This window comes from Haemaphysalis longicornis, unplaced genomic scaffold (genome assembly GCF_048455015.1).
Source record: "Haemaphysalis longicornis isolate Haplotype H1 unplaced genomic scaffold, Haemaphysalis longicornis Haplotype H1 scaffold_4, whole genome shotgun sequence".
Lineage (NCBI taxonomy): Eukaryota > Metazoa > Arthropoda > Arachnida > Ixodida > Ixodidae > Haemaphysalis > Haemaphysalis longicornis.
The window spans coordinates 23,229,122-23,252,994 of NW_027526361.1; the positions used below are offsets into that span (position 1 = coordinate 23,229,122).

A 23,873-nucleotide genomic window follows, 5' to 3' on the forward strand; every position below is an offset into this window, starting at 1 on the left:
AAGCGTCCCCACACCGCGCAGTGGCTTTATCAAAAATATAATTGGAGAAACCTTGTGGAGTGCGAAAATGCCGAGCGCTAGGGAACACGTGCCTCGCGGCGACCGCCGAATCGTCGGCTCGCACAGTGGCTACAGCAAAAAGAAAAGAAAGTTCCCGCGTTGTCGTCTAGCGCTACCGCGTATGTCAAAAAAAAAAAAAAAAAAACTCTAGCCCTAATGCTAAAGCAGAAAAGACGCCTTGCTTGGGAGATGGCCCTGCCATGGCCGCCACATGCCTTAGAAGCCATTATTTAGGAGCGGCTACGACTGTGCCACTGGTTCCCGAGACGACTTGCAGATCCCGACACTGCTGCCTCGAGTCGACGTCGAAGAGCTGGTGGAAGTCTACAATGCTGAGGATTACTTTTCATCCACCACCCGCCGCGAAGAAGACGACGGCCATATGACGACAACTGCATATGACTATGCATATGACGACGATTACAAGCCCAGCAACTGCGCAAACGAACAATGGCACTGGAACTTGACCATCTGTCCGGCAATGCTCACCTACAACAGCTCCGCCATTCAAGTCTGGCGCGTGAGTGCAAGCTTGACTGAGTATTTTTCTTTTTGTTAGCCGCGCCGTAGAACGACCCCCCCCCCCCCCCCCCTTCAAATATTTGTGGCTACGCCACTCGTTGTTATTGTGGGCGCTTGGGGTTGAAAGGAGCAGAAATAGCCGCAACAGTGGCAATTGGAGTGCGTCGGGGGGCTTCCCAGAGCGCCCTGGTTTGTTGGTAACTGGGGCATGTTTTCTAGCGCAAAAAAGACGGGAACTTACAGAAGAATACGGACAGGACAAACGCTCCGTATTCTTCTCTAAGTTCAGGTCTTTTATGCGCTGGAAAACACGTCCCAGTTATCCCAGTACCAACTTGCCCAACTTTCCTCACTATTTGTTGGTAGCAACGCTGGAGAGGAAAGAATAAAAAGAAAAAAAAAGAGATACGAAGGATATTAGAAGGAAAGACTCCAAAAAATGGTGATCATGATGATCCCCATCATGATCACCCCTTTCTTTGGAGTGTTTTCCTTTTATCCGTTCCCATGACAAAGGGCACTTGCCAATCACCAATGCCAGGCCTATATTTAGGCTCAACATTTTGTAGCCCCACCATTAGGCCCAACAGAATACCAAACAGCGTCAAAGACATTGTACGTCTCACTGCGGTTACCAAGGGCGACGTTGTACATCGAAGTGTGCTGAGTGTCGAATTGAAACCCACGGTAACTTGCTTTGCGCTGCATTCGCAGACACACGACGCGAGTTGCAGCAATTGGGGACGTCAGGCCGGGGCGCACCCGCGTTCACGGCCAGTGGAATTTTTTGGACGTCTTTCTGCTAGCGTGATAGAATTTATCTGCTGCGTTGCCGATAACGCCGCTTCCTGCCACGGCCGGACTGGAGGAGCGGCGAGCGCGCACTTTCATATGAAAGTGAGCGCCTGACGCTCCTCCAGTCCGGCCGTGTTCCTGCTTCCGCGTTACAAACCTCGCCAAAAGGGAGCGCGTGATCTGGCATGTCGATGACGCCATGACGCCGCCACGAAGAACAGCTAATGCACAGCTTTTGCCAAAATGTTGTAGGCCACGGCGACCAACATTATGGTAACCGTGGCCGGAGCAGGCGCGCGGCAAAGCAGGGGCGCTTCGCGTGCTGCTGTCGGCTGGTTGCGCGGCTAAAGAGAGAGCGGGGATCTTTCGCTCTTGCTTTCGTAGTGTGGCTAGCGAGAGAAATGCTGCGCGAAGGGCCTGCGCTAATTAATTAATAGAGAGCTTTAGCTGACCGTTTTCGACGGTCCGCTCCGGTATCGGCGGCCCGCTCGGCGCAACTGGAGCCAATGCCGTTCGCGGCCAAGAGCGCCACGCACGCGCAGTGGCACTCCCGCTTGCTATCGGAGCGGAGCGGACCATGAAAAACGGTCAGCCAAAACTCGCTAATGAATGCATTTATTGTTAAAAGGATTTTTTATTGTTAAAATGGACTGCTTCTTGTTAAAAGACCCCCAGCAGGCGTACTTTGTCTCACCTAAGGGTGGACATCGGAACGCCTGCGGGTGTGGGGGCGTGGGAAATGGGGGAAACAGGAGACAGGAAAGAGAACGAAAGGATACTTCTATACATATATACAAGAAGTCCGCCTTTTCTGAGAAACCGGCCGCGCGCTGCTCTTATCGGGCCAGCCACACTACGAAAGTAAGAGCGAAAGTTTCCCTGGCGCTCTTTAGCCGCGCGACCAGCCGTGACGAGCACGCGCAGCGCTCCTATTTGGCCGGGCGTCTGCTCGGGCTACAGTCGCGGTGGCGGAGAAAATATTGACAGAAACTGTACTTCCTTCAATTTGTCAATCGCAAGACACGCTGATCTATGCGCCATCAAGGCGTGAAATCTCGGCCGCCTCTACAATTACTCTGGTCAGTTGGTTTCTGCTTGTTATAAGGGTCGCACACTCATTGTAAACGGGGAAACGACAACATTAGGGAGTTTTAGCTGACCGTCTTTCATGGTCCGCTCCGCTCCGATAGCAAGCGGAAGCGCCATTGAGCATGCGTGGCGCGCTTGGCCGCGAACGGCATTGGCTCCGGTTGCGCTGAGCGGGCCGCCGATACCGGAGCGGAGCGTCGAAAACGGTCAGCTAAAACTCTCTATTACAACGCGCCTTTAAATTCCCAGAGTTGCCACTTGTGCACATTCCAGTAGTGCTCATGCAACCATATGTTAAAAAACCTCTATGTCTAGCTGACGAACTTCTTTCACCCAAAAACTGGAATGGCGTACAATTTATTGTTCACACAAGGTAGAAACTTGTTGCTGTGCTTCCTTTCTTCTTTTTTCTTGTGTTGAAGGGCACGTCTCCTTACAGAATGTTGACGATGTCTAGGGCTCGGAAATGGACCTGCTCTACGTCGGCTTTCGTCATAATTTGCTTAAGGTGGTGAAGTATTTGGTGGGTGTAAGAGAAAACAGCCTCCTTCCTCTATGCTTCTCCGCCTCAATACTACGGTCATCACGAAATGAGTTGACGCGAAACAGTTCGAAGAACCCACAAACAAGAGTTCCAAGGTGCACGATGCAAGAAACGTTTATTCAAAACACACAGAAAGGTTGCTTACCGTAGCTGAGATAACGCGCGTTGGGAGCGGGGACCTTGACCGCGGGCGCTAAAATTTGCAGGTGACTCCGAAGGAACCATTTTTTTAAGCCACGCAGTAAGCAGGCCTATACGCAATTATCTTGGCGTAGTATCGCTGTTGCCGATGGAGGACCGGCTTTTGCGAAAAAAGAAAGCTTCCCCCGTCGTCTTAGGTTCCGTCCCCTCATTGATTTATCCCACGAGCGCCTGTGTATCATCCGCGTCGCGTGAGTATCACAAAACACAATTTTACGTGCCCCGGCGAAATGACCAGCGCTGGCGTGTCCCCGCGCGTCGTAAAATCGACGCCGCACGCATCGAGCTTGTCCAAAGTGCACTCAGGCTTTCGCTCGCTGCGGGCATTTTTCTTCGACGCCGAAGACCGGAGGCCGAGGAGGCTGGGAAATCGAAGCGCCCGAGCGAAGTTAATCTCGAGTTGGCGTGCTACTCCCTGTATACCAAAAAGCCCTCGGCTGACATCGGCCGTCAATGTCCTCCCAATCGATGTCGCGGCTCCGAACTGTTCACGTCGCGTCGCGGGGGAGGGGGGAGGATGAGACAGACTCCGCTTCGAGAAACATAGCGTTCAATGTGCTGGCCATTTCTGGAACGCGAGATGACTCTCTTTGGCCCAAGTGACTCATCCTTTGTCGGCGGCCGTGCAGCGACGAGCCGCCAGAGTGCCGGATATATTTTCCGCGTCGACTCCAGTCGAAGAACGAAATGTAATGGTGTCGAATGGGTCGATCTGAGGTAAACATGAAGATGAGTACCTGTTTCGAAAATAATGCCCTCGAGAGAGTCAAAACGGTAACTAAACAGATGTTATGGCCCCTCACCCCTTGTCGTGCTTCTCAGTATTCGGTTACTTTTGTGTCGCACGTACCCATCGGATGTGAAATACACCTCTTTTGTTAGGGGATAGCGCGTCCACCGTCTTTTTAGCGCACTAGAAGGTCTGGTAGGAGAATCAATCACCTACTTCGGCTAGTTACCCACCCGGCGACAAAAGGCGACACGAGATAAAATGTTGCGCGGGTTCGGGGCAAAGCTGATGCCAGCCACTGTATATGATGACGAGATTGGCGTTGGCCATCTTAACCGGAGCCCGGCTATGCGCCACTATGTTGACCATCTTGGCAGACGGGCGAGCATGGTGGTGCGTGCTGCTGTCCACATCATCAAAGGCATGAACCTTCGTTACTGTGACTTTATATCACCCCTTGGCGCACTCGGTGGCAGAAAGTATAATCGCGCGTGCGAACTATGCGTGCCATTTTTCATGCAAGGTTCCCAATTGTCAAACCTGAAAAAGGAAGCACTGTTACGCCACGCACATTAGCAGGGCATACGTGGGCAACCTCTTCGCGACACAAATTGCCGAAGCCAGCCAAATGCGCTCCAGAGTAAATGAAGGCGCTGGAAGAAGCAAGGACACTCAGGGAGAGCGACTCGGCCACATAGCGTGCGGGTATTGCCTAATGCGTTGTAATCAGCGCTCAGAAATCAATCAGGAATTTTCGGGACTCTTTTTCCCCTGATTATCCGGCTTTTTGTCCCCAGCACAGCTCCCCCCGGCCCCCCTCTCTTGTTCTTCCTTCAGGCTTGCGCTGCAATGGCCAAACTCAATAAAACAGCGAAACGCAGGGCCTTCGGTTAATGCGGCCTGTTGTGGTTCGCAAACTCTCCCGGGAAATTTTGGGTGCCACAAGCCTGGCGCTCCTACACTTTTTCTTGCCTTCTTCCTTCTCTCATTGGCACCCCTTTGCTTTGTTGTGCTTTCTGTTCGACTTTTTTACCGGGCATCTGTTTCCCTTGCCGTCCGCGGGCCGGTTGGTGTCCACGCGGTCTTCTGGCCATTTGTGAACAGATCGTCGTGTTTTGCCAGGAAGGAAGGATGGGGGCGGCGTCCTGGCGACCCAGCGCATCCGTCCGGACGAGGCGAAGCAGGAGAGACGGGCGCAGGCGCCTGCGAATGTATTAGGCCGGGCGCCGGGGCGACAATCCGAGTGATTGATCACAGCTGCTCGCTCTTCGCTCGCTTGGCGTCTTGTAGGAAGGCCCGTTAATTGGTTTTAGGCTCGCCCTCTTTGCCGCCGTCTACCGAGCAGCCCGAAGCGAGTGTCATCGACAACCAACTTTTCACTCCGATCCGATACCCACGATGCAAGCGCGTGCGAGGTTGAGTAGCGTTTTTTTTTTAACCCCTACGTTCGCTTTCAATTTTTTGTTTTCTTTTCTTCGTAATCTGCCACTGAACTTCTTTTCTGACTTGCTGATTGATGTCTGTTAATCATCATTCCCTCCCTACTCACATTAAAGAGCCAAACTGACACTTTTAGAGTCAGCCTTGACGTCACTCCGTTATTGCGTGAGCAATGGATGTTGCACGTCGGCAAAAAATTGCAACGTCGATACGTGGGCGCAGAGCGCCAAAAAAAAAAACAAAAAAACAGAGGAAGATAGAACACGTATGGAGAAGGTGACGTCAGCCGAGCATTGGCTGCGGTGATGCTACGTTCGCATCGCTACTGACATCCTTTCTAGCGGACACGAATGGCGTTGGATCCATCCATGTTTAAGGTGCCTATAGCGCGGCGCCTGCGTTGAGCAGCGTCTGTGTTTTGTCTTGAGATGCATTTGTGTGCGCGTTCACTGCGCGCTCTCGGCGCACGAACTGATCTTTCGATCGACAAACTTGGTTTCACTGCGTTCGACCACGGCAATATCTTTTAACACGAAAGTGTTTTTTTATTCCCGGATACACGAAGATTTCGCTGACGTCATATCCGTCAAAGAAGTGACGCCAGTACAACGAAGCAAGTGGCTTGTAAAGGGTACACCCCTGTGCACAGGGTCTTCACGCAACCTTTAGTACAAAGAGCACGTTCTACTTAGGGTTGTTCGTTTTCGGTTGTTATATTTTAACACGACAGTGCTTTATGCCGGTATACACCAAGATTTCACTGACGCCATATTCGTCACGGAAATGACGCCAGTACACCTTTACCGAAGTGACCCGCCAGCAGGACGCCTGCCGCCAAGCACACCCACAAGACAGCCGCCGACCCGCAAATCATGCTCAGCTGCAGATTTCGCTGCACATTTCACTTTCGTGTTGTACTGATTCCTATGACAGAGAAATCAACCACAGTTTTTTTTTCTATTCACCTGGTATTATTGCCAAATTTCTTCTCATGTGCGTTTTGTTAAGGTCGTAGGATTGGGCTGCGTAAGTTATAGTACCAATGGCGACAGCTTGTGCTAATGTTTGGGTCGCCTTCTGGCTTGCTCCACCAAATTTGTTCGACAGGCGACGTATGGCATGTTGAATTGTTTTCCATTTAGGTTTGAGTTGTTGTAGCCATACTGACGGGCTATTTTTGTGTCCGATAGGGATTCCGAGTAACATCCCATTGCCAACAAAATCCTGCATCAGATCTCCATCCTAAAATCTAGCGGCATCCATCTTCGCATCGACTGGTCGCCTGGACACGAGGAGTCCTCACCGGGGAACCAGGCAGCTCACTCGGCTGCTCGGGAAAACTGCACAGAGCCACCCTTCGCACCATCAGTGGACTACCCAAACATACTCGTCTTGAGAACCTGCAAGCTGCAGTTGCTCTTCCCCCTTTGGAAAATATCATTCAAGAGCAAGTACATCAATCCCTTCATAAACGCTCATTAACTCATCAAGGTGTCTCCATCATCGCCTGGGACAATCTGAAGCCGTTACAACCCAACGACATCCCACCGCCTTTGGCTCCCTGGAACCGCCCTTCTGTCACGGACTCTACAGCCACCCATCCCGTCCCGCGTAACGCCCACCCCGTCCGCGCATCCCGCATCAACGTCCTCCGGAACAGTAAACGCCCCCAAGAAATTGATATTTACACCGACGCAAGCATAGCTAATCCACTAGTTGGCACCGCATGGACATCACCTGATCTCCCCTCCATCCAAGGCAAACGAACCCTTAATATTCCATGTGCTACCATTCTGGAAGCGGAACTCCATGCCATCATTCAAGCCATCGACTTCCTCATGTTCGACTTTCACTCCTCCGTCCCTTCGCAAATACGCATCCTGACGGACTCATTCGAAGCCCTAAAGACACTACAAAGTCCCACATCGACCAATCCCATTTCCAACAAAATCCTGCATCAGATCTCCATCCTAAAATCTAGCGGCATCCATCTTCGCATCGACTGGTCGCCTGGACACGAGGAGTCCTCACCGGGGAACCAGGCAGCTCACTCGGCTGCACGGGAGTGTATAACCTCCAGTCCCCCGCTGCTACCCGACTTGGCTCCTCCGCCTCCTGAGTCATTACCGCCAGCCATACAGATTCTACGGTACAAAAAAGGCAAAAAAGACCGCCTCAAGACACTCACTCCAACCGGCTTTTTATCTGCTCTACCCCCGCTCCCAAGATCAGCCGAAATTTTTATGAACAAATACTTTGCAAATGCTAGCTTAACCCCAGAGACATTCCGTAAATGGTACACCCCATCCCTGCCGCCTCGATGTCCCTTCTGCGCCTCCCTCACACTCGCCAATCTCCAACACCTAATTTGGCACTGTCCAAAATTTACGCGTTACAGAAACTTCAAGCCTCCTCCAAATGCCTCCTCCTCATACATCGACCCTCGAACACTGGAACCCTCCACGCTGACTGCAATTGCGCACTACTCTCTAGAAAGCATTCTAGCGCGAGCAGTTTAGAGCCGTGAGCCTGCTCTCCTCACCCCACGTGGCCTCTTCCGCCTTCGTAAGGAGCCAACCAGCTTCAACTTGAACGGTTTATTTTCAAGATGTCCCAAGCCTCGAATATCCCACCCTCTACTCCCACTTCCCCCACTTGACCTAGTGTCTTCCTAATGTAATAAAGGCTATCTCCTCCTCTCCTGTTTTATAGCGTGAACAATAGATGTGGCATGGCGGCCGAAATTTGTGCCGTCGATCCACGGACGCAGAGCGACAGAAGAATGGAGGAATATGGAGCACGTGCGGAGAGGGTGACACCAGCCGAGCATTGGATGCGGTGGCGTTGCGTTCGCATCGCTCCTGAGCGCGTTCCTTAGGGTTACGTCCTGTCGAAGCGGTGGCGGGTGCACCCGTCGAACAGTATCTACATGCGCCTTGTCACCGCTTGTACGCGTTGTAAAATTGGGCGTGCGGCGAGTGCAGGTCCGAGCAGGTCAAGAGTATAGAAAATTAATGACGGTCATAAAACGACGATACAGGGGAAACATAGAAGGAGCGACAGTCAGCCAATTCCGCTGATCAAGCTAGCGAACGGGATCACTGAGGCGGTTACCATACAAAAGACTGTTGGCGTACTGTGCGAAGTGCGTAAAAAACACGCCGCGTTGCGGAACTCTTAAGCGAAGCAAGGCGTGCGCAACCTGCCGAGGATCAAGTTCTTGAAGTAGAGGGATGAGTGCTGACTAATTCCTTAAGATCAGCTAAAATGGTTCTTCTGTAATTTTTATTTTAAACTATATTTTAACTTCAATTGAACGTTTTGTAACTTTTAATTTAGAGGGACGAATGCTTACTCATTCCTTAAGATCCGCTAATTGTTCTTCTATTATTTTGTGTATTTTTAACTAAATTTTAAATTCAATTGAAAGTTTTGTAACTTTTAATTTATGAAATGATCAAAGCAGCAAGTTCAGCTACCATTTCCAGTAGAGATAAAATGAGTTGAAACTTTTACATTGGTCGGACTATCGGTTGCCGTAACTGTTAGTGCGGTACAACCTTTCAAGTGATAAGCGTTGTCTGCAAATAACCTCTCGCAGTATTCTTAACTTCAGCTTAGTGTCCTGATAGTAATAATTTCCCGCCTGTTGCCGTAACTGTACAAGGTAGTTCCATTCGGTTCCTTGTCCTGCACCATCAGGTAGGAGTGTGCGAGCGTTGTTCGTGCGGCTAGTTGTGTGTTTTGTATACGTGAATAATTGCGCTAACAAGTGTACGTTGATTGGCCCTAAAGTGAATAAGTATATTTTACTTCGATACAAGAAGAAAATTTCCCACTGTAAGCATTTCTTTCTTTCGCATTAACAGAGGGCGTCCGTGATTTACTAGTGCTGTTCAGCCAGTCACTGCTGTAGTTTTAGTTATTTGTACTAGCTCAAAAAATTCAAGGCCATTCAACCCTACAAACGTGGATGACCAGGTGAGCCGTATAGCAACTGGCAGGTAGATGTGTTTGTTTTGTCAAACAGTACCGTGGCAAAGAACTGCACAGTGAGGCCAGAGTTATAGGATTGCTATTGCTAGCACGTTTAATCCGTAATGCTTTTGAGTAAATTATCAAAAGTGGATACTACCTTGAAATAGGTAAAAGGGAAGATCATGATGGCTTATATATCACAAAACCACGTTGAAAACCAGTGTGCCCTTATTACAATAGTTGATCTTGTGGATGTGAATGACACAGAGGCTGGCGTCCACTGAACTAAGTTTACTAGAATTCTGCAATATGAATCGGCCTTCCTAATTTTGAACAAATGTCTTGATTTCCCCATAGGTGCCGGTGAGGAGGACCCCTTGTCGCCAAGATGATTTTTGAACAGCTTGAAGCCATCGCAGGTGTCGAACACCATGCAAATGTCCTGCTGGTCATCCACTGGGTTGGGAAAGTGTATCTTGGGGTCGTCAAAACACGACTCCTGCACTCGACAACTCAGAAGCTGCCCCATCTCCACGTTGGCCCCACCGCAGTCGCACACGACAGCAAACAGTGAGCCCGCACTCGTTCACGGTGGGAATCACAACAAGCAGCATGTTTTTGAGGGACTCTACAGAGAGCCCGGCATTGTGGAAGTACCGACAAAGCATTTTTCAGCGTGCCACAACTCTAACGACCACGAATTCCATTCCGTCTGTCGTAGCTAGCACGTCGTCTGTGTCACCCAACGAACGGCTGTTTTCAAGGTCGACATAGCCGACTAGGCGGCTAATCTACGCGTCCCTGTCGCAGGATTTAATTTTCTCATATCGCTGAGCCGCACTGAGCAAAGATGCTCACGGGGGGAAGTCGTTTTTGTGCGCCTTTTCAAAGTGTGCAGCACTGTAGCAGTGAAGCCTGCCCAGTCACCCACAACATGGGGCCACTGCCTGATGGTTCTTGCGCTTGGTGTGGTAAATATCGTGGGTAGATATTCATACGCATGAGAATAATGAGGAACCATAAAGGCAAACTTCTTTGCCTCCTCAGGGTATATTCTCCCTCGTTTTTGCTCTGCGGCATTTTTTTCTCCAGCTTTGAACAAGCTTCTTTGGGAGGTTTCATCTGCTTCATCTGACATCAAGTGTTGCTCCTTCATGTCGGTAGTTACATCTTCCGACGTTATTTTTTTTTTATGGGACCACTTTGGTCTCTCCCCAGCAACTCAATTTTTTTTTCTGTCGGCTTTCAAGCTTCCTGTTAGATGCCTTACTCGCTCTTCGGGCTGTTGTGTACAGCTGTAGCTGTGGCCGCGCCTCCTTTGAGCATGCTGCACACTGCTCGCTAACGCCGCTTCATCATGTGGTTGCTACCATGCTGTGCGTGAATTCTCATCTCTGTGCAGTGCCTGCATCAAAATATGTTGCGTCTGTTAGATATGCTGCTCTTGTCCCAAACTTGTCTCGTGTATTGCAGAGTTTTGCCCGATGAGTGCTGCAGGAACCATCAGCTGCAGGGACAGCCGGACCAGATAAGCAGTATTAATGGGGGAAGGGTGGCAGGATTGCATTGATGCATCTAGCTGAAACAGTTGGGAGTTTAAAAATACATGTTGAACATAAATGGGACATGATGTGCAGCATGGTATTGCCTGCATTTTTTTTTTCATATCTACAACCGTAGTTTTTTGTGATTGCAATTGTTTTCACCTTTACTCTTCTATCACCGGCATCATCCTGGCAATGCTATAAACCTATGAATTTCTAATGTTCTAATAATGTCTTTTTATATTTTTCGTACGTCTCCTCGTGTGCCGGTTGTATGAATCATGAATCAATAAAATGAGCGTGTACGCATGCACATCCGTGTTTTCTGGAAGGTTGATTGATTGATTGTAGGGTTTAACGCGCCTACGCAACGCAGGCGATGAGGCGCACCGTAGTGGAGGGCTCCGGATTAATTCTGACCACCTGGGGATCTTTAACGTGTGCCGAAATCTCGTACACACGGGCGTTTTTGCTTTTAGCCTCCATCAGAAAAGCGACCGCCGCTGCCGGGAATCGTACCTGCGTCCTCGTGCTCAGCAGCACAACGCCGTAGCCACTAAGCCACCGCGGCGGATTTTTCTGGAGGCGGACACCGAACAGTGATAGCACTGCGTCCTCACGTAGTGTATACCGTTTCGGGCAACCCACAACATGAAGGGCTCGAACTGTGCTGAGAAAAGTCTGTAGTGCTTTTTCTCACAAAGGCGTCGACACATTTCTGCAGAAGGTCTGCATCACCCAGCAGGAAACTAGATTCAGATAAATTTATTAAAGAGGCCAAACCAAATTTTCGCAAAACCTGGGCTCAAAATTGAATAAAAATAAAACAAGACGGGGTGATAGAAAGACGAAGTTGTAGTTGAAAAAAAAGTTCCAAATTATTTCACTCCGTCTACTTGCTAATGGCAGGCTGCTGCTGCTGCTTGTGAAAAGTCATATGTGCGTTCCCACTCGAATCTGATAAACAAACTTTATGTTCTTGAGCAACTTTTCTATTAAAACTAGTTCGCCAATGAATAAATTCGCTTCATTAGTTCATGCTAACACAGCTGTGCTTCATTATAAATAAGTTGGAACGCCAGTTCCGGGGAGCGACCGTCGGCACATATTTACGTAAATAGAAATTCGCAATGTAGATTCGTTAGTAATAATTAACTTGTTGTAATAGTGCTTCCCGGCTCTTTAAGAGAGCGCCCGGACATCTTCACAGAGCGGGTAATATGGCGCCGCGAAAGTTGAAGCAGACGGTCCGTGCGCCGGTTCACCACAAAGGCGATGTTTTCTTAGGCACGCACGAAAAACCTTTCTTAGCTTTCAAACAATTTACACTTGAAATAATGGTAAAACAAGTCTCTAATGAGTTCTTCCCGAAATTTTACGTTATTATCAACCAGCAGCTTGGTCTGCAGAATAGGGGATCAACCATGGCACAACCGTTTCGACAGACTCTCCACTGTTTTGGCACTCTTTGCCCCAGTTGGCCTTGCGCCATTAACAGCCGCCGCCGCCGCCGCCGCCGCCCGCCGCCCGCCGCCCGCCGCCGCCGCCGCCGCCCGCCGCCGCCGCCGCCGCCACCACCTCCATCATCATCATCATCCGACAGACTCTCAGTAGCAGGACTACGCTTTACTTTCTTTTTCCATAGCTTTAAAACAGCCTGTTTTATTTTCCACTTATATAATTAGAAACTATTCCTTGCATTCTTTCGGCACACTGCATTTGAATTTACTGCACTAAAACAAGTCTAGTAAAGTACGTTGTTGGGCTAGTTGGTCGATCATTATTAACAGATGTATAGCGCAAAAAAGACGAAGGACAAAGAATGCACGAGGACGAAGCGCTACGAGGAAGAAGTCCTCGTGCATTATTTGTCCTTCGTCTTTTTTGCGCTATACATCTGTTAATAATGCACTAAAACGTTTCAGACCATGCCAATGACGAAGCTATGGCGTGCGTGTGCCGTCATGGAGATCCTTGCCTACACGGACGGCCTTGATGTGATCCGCACAGACGCTAGCGCCAGATTCCTTTCTCGTATATATGGTAAGAAACTCTTAAGGGCGCTATCACAGGAACCAGCAGTGAGAATGTTTTTCTTTTCGAATATTTTTAGGTGTGTTTGCGATCAGCGCCATCGCCGAGACCAATACGCTCAGAACAATGCTCAAACCAGGTTAAAAGAAGTGGTTTCCGGTGTATAGATGGGCTATCGCCTTAGACCTGCCAGCATATATGTTCTGCTCCTTTCGTTTACCGCCGGCGCATGCAGCTACACGGCGCTCCTATATGGTTCGGCCACAGCTCCCGTGTTCCATTTACTTCTGACGACGCCTATACGTATGTATGACTCCCAACACGAGCAGATCTCTTGAAGTTCCAACATTTGAATTCACCAATTTGAACTTTGTACTACGTTAGTTGAGCTTTATGTGCTATAAGAACTTTGTTCCATCTTGTTTCCTGCATACCTCGGTAAAATTGGACACCATTCACTCCCATTCACTAAAAATATACATTTCCCCAAGCACTCACCCACGCTCAGGTTCATTGCTCGTATCACCACTCACCCAACTCTTGCGCTCACGCTCACCACTCGCACTCACCCGCACAGGCAGACAGACAGACAGACAGAGCAAAGTTTTCGTGTTTAAGTAGCCCGCGAATGACTATCGGGACTATCGTCACTGAAATCCCTCATGCAGGAGCGGTCCTATTCATGAAGCCGTGCTGCTAAGATAGGAGCAGGCTCCAAACGAAGCCCCGAAAAGCGGCCGGGTGTCTTGACATAAGTGACGAAGCGTCTGCGCGCCGCTCCGGAAGCTCAATGGCGTTCCCCTCAAAGCCGAACTTCATCGTGTCGGTGTAATTGCTAGCAGTTCAAGAAGTAAATATGTCCCATATATATCTCTATGTAGAAGTTCCGGAGAGAGTTTGTGAGAGCCATTTTCAAACGTCATAGCCGGTTTTTGAATCGCAAAAAATAAACAGAGGGCTCTACCGTGTTACAAAAACTTGCGGAGTGCTGACACTTCTATTTGCTGATATATGTTAGGGTAAGTCACAAATTCTGCCACAAAACACGAAGCGTAATAAGGTGCGCGAAGGGCTGCTAGAGAAATTTCGCAATTTCACTCACCGGTTTGCCATAGCTATTGTGGCGATTATAAATTTCCCATGAGTGGATTGCACACTGTTTCCATTTAGGGAAAAATGATGGTGGATATAGTAAGCTTACCGGCAGTCTTGGCTCCACCTGATCCATCCTTCGAGACAGCCGGCGGCGCACAACTTCCGTAGGAAAGTCCGCGTTTCACCATCATCATTAGTCAACGCTAAAGTCCCAGGAGCATGTCCTCCAAGTTGCTCCTCAGCTGCAGTCTCCTCTATCACCACTGTGACTGACACAAAAACAGACCTTACGCGCACTGCAGCTCCCGACGCGGAAAGGGATTGTTGTGGCCAACTTGCCCACCAGCATCTGCCTGGTAAATGGCAAACCAAGGCTCCAAACAGCAGGAAGGTTCCTTTCGCCGCAGTTCAGCTAAGTGAAGCGAATACCGACGGAAACTGCGCAGCGCCACCGCCGGATATCAGTCGCCGTTTAGTCCACAAGGAACTAACTGAACCACGTCTCTGTCACTGTTACACATATCCGCACAACTCGCACACCGATCGAGAAAGGTATGCCCAACAATTTACGCGTTTCCACGCAGGCAACTACATAAAATCGCCCGGAAATCCAGCACGGAACGAGAGTGCCTACGAGCGCCCCAGAGGCGTTGCAACTGAAGCATCGTTCGCGGCTGTCTGGACGGACGTGACGAAACGTTTTCCCGCGGCGGGCGGCGCGCTAGACCGGCGTCGGGCAGAAAATGCAACTTCACCATGTCATGGTATCGCCGGCGATGTCACAGACAAGCGCTTGCGCCTGGACCAATAGACGGCCCTTGGACCGCGTTTGGGGAAACCCCTAATGCAGTGACGGAGGACGACGGAACAAAAACAACATCATGCTGATGATAGTTGTCGTGCCCGATGGTTACCGAGAGAGAAGCAGCGTTAAACGGCCTCTGTGGCTGACGAATAATTGTAATTGAACTATGTTAACTAGGTTTAGTGGTTAACACGTAGCAGAAGAGCAGCGCTAAGGTGTTGTGCTGCTGATTCCAATCGGCGTTCCAAGAACGCCGATTTGATCCGATCTGCTGCGGGTGTTTTCTGATGGCGGGAAAAAACGAGAACCCCCATGTGCCGAGATACGGCGAAATTTTGTTTTGCCGCATTGCGTATTCTTCTGAACAATCCTGCTGACGGTCCACGGAAGAAAGAAATGTATACAAACGAGTGATATACAGCTTCACTGAAATACATGCCTTCGCTGCCACCAATTTCTCAAATAAAAATTGTGATAACGCATCGTTGGATAAAGCAAGACAATCAATTATAACACAATCCAAAATCTACGGAGCGTGGGGATTAAATTTTTCTCGAGTTATTTTTACACGGGCTATCCGGGTGCTACTACATATCACCACACGGAACGTTAGGCACCCAGACTTTTCACTGCAGGCCGATTTCAGCACAAAGAGGGATTCTGGAGCGCCAATAATTGATTGGAAAAAACAACGAAGTGAACAACTCAAATCAATTACAGGCTTGTCGATGCTATTAATATTGTTTTGATTACGAACAATCTTATATAGACTTAATTTCTTGGAAACATTTTCTCCTGAATTATGAATTAAACACGGCTCGTCAACCCATTTTATTGATTTATTTTCCTTCAAGATCTCTAACAACGATCTTTCTAAGTAGTGTGGGGGTGTGTTTATTATGGTTATTTTAGCACAATTGTTGCGCACATTTTTAAGCAATTTGTCCAATAAATATTCATGAAGGATCATTCCTCGATCGGCTATTTTATTTTGTTTTCTCTACATTTGCAGTATTTATTTTTTTATTAGATTCGACGGCATCTCATTCACTCGCCTTGTCCCTCCATATGGCGTTGTCGTTGTCCGTCCACAACCCTCCCCCATTCTCCTCGCCGCACGATCTGCGCTCTCCGCCGCTCACCCCCTCTCCTCTCCGATAGCGAACACTGTCTCGCGAGGGGCATTGGATTGGATTCGATTGGCTTGGCTTGGCTTGGCTTGGATTAGATTAGATTAGATTAGATTAGATTAGATTAGATTAGATTAGATTAGATTAGATTAGATTAGATTGGATTGGATTGTGTGGCGTCATAGCCGCGCCACGTCACGTCATACCCGCGGCAGGGGGTTCACGGCACGTTTCACGCGATGGGAGAATCAACCTAACGGAAACAACAACGGAACCCCCTATGCGTCGCATCTACACAGGAGTTCCCGCGAGGGGAGGTGGGAGTAATTTTTAAACATTGTGCTGAGTAGCAACGTTCTTTTTTACGAAAATGCAGAGTGTGAGCTTCAGCGATATTAATGAGCTGTGATCAGTGTCAGCCGGTACAACTCACGAGTGGCCGGTACCACTCACGAGCGCCACTCCCCATTCACGATTCGTGAGTGGCGCTCACACTCGTGAGTGGAGAGCGGGGCTCACCGTGAGTGGCGCTATCGATCAGTGACCCCAAAAACCAACAAATCAACAAATCAAGCGATAATAAAATTCTGTTACAAAATTTCACAGCGCAGGCCGAAATTCTCCGTACTCCTCTCCTACCCACTTCCCCCTTTTTTTGTGTGGGCTAATAGTACTTCACTGCCGTTGAAGACGGCCAGTAAACAGACTCGCTGTCTTGTAACGAAAATGTCCTCGCATGGACGCTGTTCGCAATAAAAAAATAGCTTTGCGGCACCCCGAATGAATTGGTCATTTCGCAAGCGGGCAAATATAAAGACGCGGCGCGCTTACAGCGCATTGGTGTGTTGCTCCAAGGCACACGCGAGCAGCAACCTCAATAGCCCAAATGGCGGGCTTCCCGGCTTCCTGCCCGCACAACGCCGCACTGCCTACACGCCGCGTGCACGACAACGTCACAGCGAATCGTTTTCCGATAACTGAATGACAACGGTTGCACAGAAAGCGGGAACACGTTTACCCATTTTCGGCGCTCCAAGAGACAGTTCCGTCGCGATTGCGAAGTTCGGCAACGTCGCCATGGAGCGCCAGAATTGTTTATCAGGCGCGGCGGAACGACTAGTTGCCGGCGAAAGCGCCAGCGCAAAATAAAACATGTTCGCCCCCGCCACCAACGCCACTTTCCTTTTCGGGGTGGGTATTTCATACCCCGCATAACGCGCTCTCTGGGTAAAGGCCAACCACAGCGATAAGTCGGCTTCAGACACGCGGTGGGACGGAACCCCTAATGACACAGAGTCTGCACGGCCTACGCCGGTGTAGAGGCGTCGTATGACTAAGTTTTTGTCCGTGCAGGGCGTGCAGTTGGAAGCATCGTCGCGTTGCGGAAGTCATGGGGCACTGCAAATTCGCTTTACGAGCGTAGCCTCTTGTCTGTCGTGACGTTGCATTTTAAGAAATGCGCATCAAATAATGCAACAGAAGTACATCGTATATAAGAGAAGCACTAGCGCGTAGTACATCCATTGCGACGCTCTGAATATTGACTGAAACACGGATTGAAGGCGGGCCAGTTCGTACATGACTGAGTTATAAAACAGCGCGGGAAATGAGACTACAGAAAGGGCACGCAGACAGAGCCCTGTCTGTGTGCCCTTTCTGTAGTCTCGTTTTCCGCGCGGTTTTATAACTCCACTCTGAATATTGTTTATGGGACAGATTAGGGCAGAGCTCTGGTACAGACTGAATAAAGATGTGGTAGCTTGCTTTCGTGACGGATGTCAGCTTGGAAAAGTTTCCGTCTACCTCCAATGACAGTAGACAAAAGGCGAAAAAAGGCTAGCATGTTTTTATGAGGTGAGTGTTGTAAAATAGCTAAAATAGGCGATCAATCGCGATGAACAGCCCGCGGAAGGAGGGGCGGTCAGAGGCTGCAGGTAATTTGTGAAGCCCTCCTTTGCGCAACCTTCAAGAAAAAACATGGTCACGACGTCATGCGAAAGGATGTCGTTATCGTCCTCGGTGAAGAGAACAGTCACCGATACACCAATCCCCGTGATAGCTAATCATGTGGTGAGGAGCAAGCCTCTTCCCTTCAATAATACTATTTTCGTTATCGGGAGTACGGAGAGCGAGAGCGTAATGTAAGGGGACACAGGGGGCTTGTTTTGCAAGAAAGACACCCAGTAAATAAAGGGAACTATTTTTCTCTGCATGGCCATGATTTTTCACTACAAGTAAGAGCAGCTACGTCTTCACTGCTCAACTTCCACAGTATTTTCTTTGTCGGCTTTGTCGGTACTCACGTCAGGTCTACTCCAGCTTATTTAATGTCAATGCAAAAACTTTCCGGGCACTTCAGTAAGCTTACGTGTTTTGAAGGTGAAAGCCTTGCGATTATCATTCTCGTTTAGGGTTACATCGTGTTTTCGTCTTTTTCTCCGCTTTCGTTTCTTCCTCTTTTCCGCGTGCACATGTTCCGCGCGGTCGTCTGTCCAGGCGCGGTCGTCTGTCGTTTGTCCAGGCACCCCTCCGGCTAACCAGCCGCTCCTGGGAACCAAGCAGCTCACGTGGCTGCACAGGAGGCCCTTTTCACAATAGCCTCCGATGGACCCCCGGCACCGCCCTTCTCGGACCACCCCTGGCCCAACTGCCCTGACGATGACCCCACTCTCGCTCACGCAATCAGGCTCCGTAGATTCAAGCAGCTGAAACAACAACGCCTCAAGTCACTCACCCCTTCAGGCCACCTTACCTCCTTCCCCACCCTAACTCGAGCACAAGAGATCTTCTTGAAGAAGTTCCTGACCAACACCTGTACGGCACCAGAGACCATTCGACAATGGTATTATCCCCAGCACGCCCCCCGATGTCCCTACTGCTACCACTCCATCGCAGCCGATCTCCACCACCTCATCTGGCACTGCCCCAAGTTTTCTCGATTTCGTACATTCACTCCCCCACACCACGACATCTCTACCTACATCGACCCAACATCCCTCTCACACGACACACTCTTCGAAATCGCCATTTATGCCACAAAGAGCGGCCTAGTACGGGCAATATAGCAGTGGTCTGCACGACTCCTGAAGAGAACCCTTGAAGCCGGCATTATAAGAACAGTGCTCCGTCCTCCCTTCCCTTCCCCCCCCCCCCCCCCACCTGGCCTTTGGCCATCCTATCTAATAAAGTTTGCAACAACAACAACCCCTCCGGCTAACTCTTTCTTTCTTTCTTTTTTTTTTTTTTTTTTCATTTCGCCATGGTTCAGGATGAGCGATGAATATAGCGGACTTGCCTCGTGCTCTTGAGAACCGGGTCCAAGTTTTACACGAACCCAAATGTATTTGTGTTCATTTATTTTCTTTTCGCACCGGCGTCCATTTTGGTACCACTTATGTTTATGGACAATGGCGACGACAGCTACGGCCACTTTTTTGAACTTGATGGGACACCTCCTTAACAAAACAACCTGGTTTGTTTTATTCAGGCGAAAGACGAGATACACGAATAAATAACGTGAGGCTCAAAATCAGTCCTTGCGGGTATTATATATATAAAAAAGCTAGCTCAGCGTTGGATTTTCTGTTACAATATGCTAGGCGATATTTTTTGGCACACGATGTGCTTCCTTTCTATATGGATTGTTTTTGCAATCTGTGAGCCGTACAGTATTGTGAGCCGTACAGTTCGGCTGAGTGTACTGGTGACAGAAGATTACATTCAGGCTTTAGCTAATGATTAGAGTATAGAAACACTCGTATTAGGACGTATTCTCAGAGCAGCCTTACATAGCCCGTTCTGGGAAAATCTGACTTTGGCGTTGCCAGCGCTATCGGGCTGCCTACAATGGTACCAAGAAACCATATTGGCAGTTGAGGCATCATCATCATCAGCAGCAGCCCGTCTACGCCCACTGCAGGGCAAAGGTCTCTTCCATAGATCTCCAATTATCCCGGTCCTGTGCTAACTGCGCCCAATATATATCCCCGCAAACTTCTTGATCGCATTTGCCAATCTAACTTTCTACCGCCCCCTGCCACGCTTCCCTTCCCTAGGTATTCACTCTGTTACCCTTAATGACCAACGGTTATCTGGCCTTCGAATTACATGCCCTGCCCACACACATTATTTCTTAGTTTCTACTAATAAGTCCTTAACACGCGTTTGTTCTCTTACCTACTCCGATCTGTTCTTGTCTCTTAATGTTATGCCTATCATCTGTTCCATTGCTCGCTGAGTCGTCCTTAATGTAAGTTTAACCCTGTTAGTGAGCCTCCAAATTGCTGCCCCATGGGTGATTACCGGTAAGATGCAGCTGTCTCACACTTTCTTCTTCAGGGACAATGGTAGGCTTCCATTCATTATCTGAGGATGCCTACCGAATGCACTCCACCCCATTCTTGAGAGACATCAAGCACCCAGAACAGCCCCCGAAAGTTTTATATGTGCGCATCCCCCCTCCTTTCGGCTTTTCTTCCTCCCGTTCTTTTTAAACACTTCACCTATAAGTTTCAATAAAACAATAAATTAACATAAGAAAATGAAATTAAGATATTGTCTGGACGCAGACTATCTTCTTAAATTTTTCACCGGCGGGATGTAATACTACATGGTAAATATCTCTGGCTACGTCACTTCCCCTGGCTGCGGCATCAGAATACTCGCCACAATTCTTACATATCTACTCAGGGCGATAACCAGTAACGACGACAGCTGCTGTGAGGAGCTTGCTGCGGATTAATCAAATCCCATTTGGTTGCGGCGTTAACATACCCGAACACCATTTGAATACTCACATACCGATTCAAGGGGATTTGGCAGGTGACAATGACAACAGCCAGCGACATTCCGTTCCAAGATAGGCACAAGCCCGGCACTTCTTCGGGGGATGCAAAACTTTATATGAACATGCTCATATGCCGCGCTCCGTTTTTAAACCGACCGAAAAGGTGCCAAACCACTTATTTACGGAAGGAGTGCGCAGAATTAAAGTGAAAAAAAAAATGGCGGCGGCTTAGCTCAGCTAACCTTGGATATGCCACTTGGCTAAGCCTGGTCAAGACGTGGTTTTACTTGTTTGACCTTTAATTTAGCTGTAATGATTATACTCGTCGTCCGAAGCCTGTCTTTGTCTACGGTTGTGGTCCCGCTTCCGGCTTTTCCCGAGCCGAACGGCTCCCTCTTCCCGTCTCCGACGCCAGCTACGCGCGCTTGGCATTCCTCCAGTCAAGCAGCTCACCAGGCGATATCTGAGGGGTGGCCCGACGCCGCTTGCCGACGATGGCTGAAAGCCTCCAGCTCCGGCGCAATACTCAGAGAAGAAGAGAAGACGGCCCGCCACCACTCATGGAGGAAAGAAAAGTTCTTCCTCCATGCCACCACTCTCAGCGAGTTACGTGGCCAGGCGGTGAACCAGCTGCGGAGAGCGCATACGCCAAGCCTGCACTGGTGACGGCGCCGCGCGGCTTGGGAACGCGGATGAGGGCGAAGCGCGGTCCGGCGATTCACGTGATGCATTCATTGCCAAGGGTACGGCACAGATGCGGTCAAAAGAAGGTCGAGTCCTCCGCGACGGCGAAACCGCTCGACGAGATGAGTAAAGCTTTGCTTTAAAAATATACGGCCAGTTTTACACCTGTGAAATATGCTGCAACGCCGCGTGTCCCGGCTCACTAGCTAAGTTCGCGCACTGGACGGCCGTCGCATCGTGTTGGCAGCACTTTCGGGCCCGCGGTAAGGGTTAGACGTGGGCGCGTTTGGCGAAGGAGTACGGTTCCTGCACGGCAAACTTTTGTTGGACTACAGCAGTGGTATTTGGGGACTTCGGCACGCTGGCGGCTCTTTGCCGCCACTCGCCGCGGTATACGTACTCGAAGCTCACGCGCGAAGGCCTGGTAATTTATCGGCACATGTATAGAGAGATGGACCTGCGCCGCGTGCCGAGATTGCGCATGGATGACCACTGAGGCGGTGGCGCCATCTGTCGGCCAAGTGGGTACCTTCGCGTGGCATGACGGGTATCGTCGCCGGACATTTCGAGCCACTAAAGAGCTCCCGTGTTAATATTTACAACAAAAAGACCACGAGTCCTGAAAAAAAAATATTGTAATCGCTGGGGCTCGTACTCAGGCGTTTGTTCCAAAAACCATCAGCCTACCCACTGGTCTACTGAGTCAGAACAGCGGAGCTCTTTTTAACAGAGGCGCAAAAGAATAGAATGAGTCTTACAAGCGAAGTCGTAAGTGGCGTTGGGTGCGCACAGGAAATTCAGGGCCTCTACCCACATGGAAAGGAATCTCGCCAACAGCGACCAGATGCTCATGGCCAATCCCCCACGATGGAGTTGAGAGAATGAGAGAGTAACGACGTGTTTATTGCGAAAAGCAGTGGGGAGGAGTCCTCAGTCCAAGAACCATTGAGCTTTCCCAGCCTCAACAGCCCTCAACCCCAGCAGGCGCTGGTCATTGAGGCGAGAGCTGGTCACAGCTTTCTCCCAAAGCTCGTAAGAAGAAATGGGGGGATTTCGCGAATGTAGTGGGGCGTGGGCGCACACCCTACCATATGAAAGAGCGTCCCGGTGGTTTCACAGAAGTGGCATAGCGGGGAATATACGGTGGGGTGCAATATATGGCATTTGGTGGGATGGGGAAAGGTATTCGTCTGGAGCGCACGGAGCTGCCGTTCCTCCTCTTTCTTAGGTGACACGTCCTAACTTTTAGTGCTGTGTTATCTCGTGATACGTGTTTAGCGGGGTTGGACTCTCCTACCCACATGGAACGGAATCTCGCCGACAGCGACCAGATACTTATTACTCACGGCCGATCCCCCTCGACGGATTTGGTAAACGAATATGACAGCTCCCGTCAGCAGCCCGGGCTTATTCATGTAGATGTAGCCAAAGTGTAAAATAAACATAGACGGCTGTCGCCTGTACAACACTTAACGAGTCTTTGGTATTTGTGTGAAATTTTATGAAGCTTTCTCCACCATGTAATACCAGCTTCAATGACTGCAGGCTGCTGGCCTAAATCGCAGCCATTGGCCAGACTTTTTTTAAAGACGGTAGTCTTTCTTGGGCACTGAAAGGGGACCTGCAACACTTCCGATAAACGCTTTCACTCTTTCCTTCACATCTGGACGCACTGTGAAAGCTAAAGTTATCGCCAGCACGGATCGGCAATGCGTGGTTTGCTCGTCGCACCAGATACGCCTTCCGTTTCTACTTTGTTTTTGTGGCTTTATTTTTTAAGTTGCCATGGAAAAGCGTTCATTGCTGCAACTGAAGGAAAACCGGCCAACAGCCGCTACATGGCCTTAATGTCGTAATTCGAGCGGTCGAAGAACGTCAAGACCGGGAAAGAAAGAAAAATCTTTTGAGCGACTTTCCAACTTATCTGATGGGCATAGAGCAGTAATTTTTCGGCGAGGTACTTTGCGACCCCTAGTTTAAGTACTGGGTGTGTTGGGTGACTACGTTCTGCAAGCATTTAAGATTTAAAAACAAGACGAAAAAAGTGTTCCGGGGTCCTTTTAAGGGGTCATTTGTATTTCTGTGAATTTTCATGAAGCTTTCTTCACTATATAACACCAGCTTCAATGTCTGCAGGCCGCTGTTCTAAATCGCAGCCATTGGACGGCCGTTTTTTTTTTTTCCAGTTGCAGCAAACAAGCGCATTTGACAGCCACACGAAGAAAATATCAACGAAAGCAAAGCAGAGTGCAAAAGGTACCTGCTGCGGCAGCGACTGATGCAGTGGCGCTTTGTTCTGGCGTTAAGCATAGCTTGAGAAGTGCTTTCGAGCATGAAACAAAGAGTGAAATCGGTTGCCGGAAATGTTGCACAGGACATCTATACTTTCACGTAGTGTATAGAGAACAGCAAAGAATTTTACATGAACTGTGAATC

The 23,873-nt window shown here is 49.4% G+C and overlaps 1 protein-coding gene and 1 long non-coding RNA gene across 5 annotated transcripts in view; both read right to left on the bottom strand.

Annotated features, from left to right (window-relative positions):
* The window catches only part of LOC144178373 (uncharacterized), a 306,850-nt gene extending 292,126 nt beyond the window's left edge, over positions 1-14,724 (bottom strand). For all 4 annotated transcript variants that reach the window (XR_013324000.1, XR_013324001.1, XR_013324002.1 and 1 more), the window contains exon 1: positions 14,139-14,724. This is a non-coding gene — a long non-coding RNA (uncharacterized LOC144178373). The remainder of the gene's footprint in view (positions 1-14,138) is intronic.
* The window catches only part of LOC144178374 (hemicentin-2-like), an 813,819-nt gene that overhangs the window by 410,974 nt on the left and 378,972 nt on the right, over positions 1-23,873 (bottom strand). The window lies entirely within an intron of this gene.